This window comes from Rhinopithecus bieti, unplaced genomic scaffold (assembly GCF_001698545.2).
Source record: "Rhinopithecus bieti isolate Rb0 unplaced genomic scaffold, ASM169854v2 scaffold_26603, whole genome shotgun sequence".
NCBI lineage: Eukaryota > Metazoa > Chordata > Mammalia > Primates > Cercopithecidae > Rhinopithecus > Rhinopithecus bieti.
This window is the reverse complement of record NW_016812252.1, coordinates 1,050,326-1,054,041: the sequence shown is the minus strand read 5'-3', so window position 1 is coordinate 1,054,041 and position 3,716 is coordinate 1,050,326.

Below are 3,716 nucleotides of genomic sequence, written 5' to 3'. Positions count from 1 at the left end.
AGAGAGAGAGAGAGAGAGAGAGAGAGCGAGAGAGAGAGAGAGAGAGAGAGAACTTAGCCCAGCGTGGGCCCGGTGCGGTGGCTCACGCCTGTAATCCCAGCACTTTGGGAGGCCCAAGCGGGCGGATCACAAGGTCAGGAGATCAAGACCATCCTGGCTAACATGGTGAAACCCTGTCTCTACTAAAAATACAAAAAAATTAGCCGGGCGTGGTGGCAGGTGCCTGTAGTCCCAGCTACTCGGGAGGCTGAGGAATGAGAATGGCGTGAACCCGGGAGGCGGAGCTTGCAGTGAGCGGAGATCGCGCCACTGCGCTCCAGCATGGGCGAGAGAGCAAGAAAATTTAGCCGGGCGTGATGGCGCACGCCTGTAATCCCAGCTACTTGGGAGGCTGAGGCGGGAGAATCGCTTGAACTCAGGAGGCAGAGGTTGCAGTGAGCCGAGATCGCGCCACTGCACTCCAGCCTGGGTTACAGAGTGAGACCCTGTCTCAAAAAGAATAAATAAATAAATATCTCGTTTCTGGTCTATCTGTATCTATATCTATATCTATAAGTTCCAGGGTGCATGTGCAGGATGTGCAGACTTGTTACACAGGTAACCGTTTGCCGTGATGATTTACTGCACCTATCAACCTATCACCTAGATATTAAATCCAGCATGCATTAGCTATTTTTCCTGATGCTCTCCGTACCTTGCGGATCACTTGAGGCCAGGAGTTCGAGACCAGCCTGGCCAAAATGGCGAAACCCCATCGCTCCAAAAATACAAAAATTAGCAAGGCATTGTGGCACATGCCTGTAGTACGAGCTACTCGGGAGGCTGAGGCAGGAGAATTGCTTGAACCCGGAAGACAGAGTCTGCAGTGAGTGAAGATTGCACCACTGCACTCCAGCCTGGGGGACACAGCAAGACCTTGTCTCAAAAAAAGAAGAAGAAGAAGAAGAAAAGTGGATTCTTGGGCTTGGTCTCTCTTCACCTATCTTTACAGGTCCTTGAGTCCTAGCAGTCTCACGGATGCTAAAATTCAAAACTAGGATAGTAAATAAAATCCTCAGAAGTAGGAATTTAGTTTGATAAAATTAAACCAAGATAAATGAGCAAGCAGGCGCAAATGGTGAATTCCTCAGGACGAACCTCTCAAGGCAAAGACAATTACCTGAAAGTGAATTAGAATTTAAAAAAAACATTTTTTAAACACCCCAAAATAATTATTTTTAAATAAAACTTTAAAACCCACCAAGGATTTAAAAACTATCTCCCTCTGCCGGGTGCGGTGGTTTACGTCTGTAATTTCAGCACTTTGGGAGGCCAAGGCGGGCAGATCACTTGACATCAGGAGTTTGAGACCAGCCTGGCCAACATGGTGAAACCGTCTCTACTAAAAATACATAAATTAGCCGGGCGTGGTGGCGCGCGTCTACTCCTCCTCCTCCTCCCAGCTACTGGGGAGGCTGAGGCAGGAGAATTGCTTGAACCCGGGAGGCAGAGGTTGTAGTGAGCCGAGATCGCGCCACTGCACTCCAGCCTGGGAGAGACAGAGCGAGACTCCGTCTCAAAAACAAACAAACAAAAAAACAAACAAAACAAAAAAATTACCTCCCTCTAAGAGATTCTAAAATTATCAGTTTTTTTTTTCCTTTAAGTGGCCAAGGACTTTTCATTTTCCTGACAAACAGTTTTCCTAACTAGAATGCAAGCTAAATGAAAGTAGGTAAATATTTCTAAAACTTTCAGAAAGGAAGATGACCAAACTGGTAAATAAAGAATGTCTGGGCCAGGCGAAGTGGCACATACCTGTAAGCCCAGCACTTTGGGAGGCTGAGGTGGGTGGATCACTTGAGGTCAGGAGTTCCAGACCAGCCTGGCCAACATGGTGAAACCCTGTCTCTACTAAAAATACAAAAAATTAGCTGGGCATGGTGGTGAGTGCCTGTAATCCCAGCTACTCGGGAGGCGGAGGCAGGAGAATCGCTTGAACTTGGGGGCAGAGGTTGCAGCCACTGTACTCCAGCCTGGGCAACAGAGCTAGACTCTGTCTCAAAATAAAAAAAAAAAGGATGAGTGACCAAGACAAAAACAAGCAAAGAAAACACCTCTGGAAAACTTAATCAAGAAAAGATAATCTAATCAAGGTAGTACAGAGAATAATAAATCCATCTCTTGCCATGTAAAAAAATTAGTTAAAATAAATATTCTAAGAAAAAACACCAAAATTAATAAAAAATGAAGCAGTATATGTAAACAGAACAATGATAATAGGAGACACTGTAAAGATTATCAAAGATATGAAGGCATTGTGTCCAGAGCAATGTTGGAGCAATTTATTTCAAATTTACAAGGAAGATATAATTTTCATGATACTTACATTGATTGGGAGGGTAGAAAAATATGGAAATCTAATAGTTCTGATTAGTTTTAAATATTTTATTTTCCTTCTATATAGATTTTGTTGAAATAGAACAATGGATGTTTTTTACATTGTTAAATTTAACTTCTATATTTTATTTTTAATCCATGGGAATTGTTTTCCTCTGGATCTTTTTCCTCCATGTAAAAAATTTTAATTAAGGTATAGCTTACTTAAATTAACATAAATAACATTTTACGTGCACAGTGTGATGATGCACGTGTGACAACCACCCATATCAAGATATAAAATATTTCTGGGCCAGCCATCGTGGCACATGCCTGTAAACTCGGCATTTTAGGAGGCCAAGGCAGGAGAATTGCTTGAGGCCAGGAGTTTGAGAACAGCCTGGGCAATACAGTGAGACCACTTTACAAAAAAAAATTAAAAAAAAAACATTAGCTAGGTGTGATGGTGGGTGCCTGTGTCCCTAGCTATTTAGGAGGCTGAGGTAGGAGAATCACTTGAGCCGGGGAGGTGGAGACTGCAGTGAGCCATGATCATGCCACTGCACTCCAACCTGGGTGACAGAGCGAGACCCTGTCTTAAAAAAAAAAAAAAAAAAAAAGATTTACCAGAAAAAAGCATTAATTAAGGCAATTGACAAAATCTGAATAAGATCTGCAAATTAGATAGAAGTATATTAGCATTAATTTCCCAATTTTGATCATTTCACTGGTGTTGTATAAGGGAATTCCTTGTTTTCAGGAAACACACACTGAAATATTTAGGTGTAAATGGACATCATTTCTGAAACTTATTCTCAAATTATATATATGTATCTTTACTTATCTGCTCATACCTGTATTGCAGGGACTAGAAGCTAAGGAACCATTTTTTTGGATTCCCTTGCCATCTTAGTTCTGGATTAGGTTTTACAAGTGGGAGGCACTTGTGTGAGATTAGGAGGCAGAAGAAAGGTAAAAGCTGCTCTTTTCTGTCTCTGGCAATTGTGGTAGCAGCAGACAAGCCTGACCTTCTCAGTGGCAGCCAGCACCCTAAGCTTCTCTAGTGGTGATGAACGTTCTGCAGCTCCTGATCTCAAGTAAAATAAACCCTGCCTTTTTGCAACTTTAGGTCTTCCAATAACTTGTCACCTTTTTGTTTAAAAAACTTAGAATGGGTTCTGTTTTCCTGTATGATATGCCAGCCAAGATGTTATTCATGTAAAAGGCAGCAAGCAGATGTTTTTGACCACTGAAAAGAACTCCAGGGAGACAACACTCATAGACCCTTCCTGAAAAAAAAAAAAAAAAAAAAAATATAAATAAAATCCACCCAAAAAAAGGGGGAAAAAAAAAAAAAA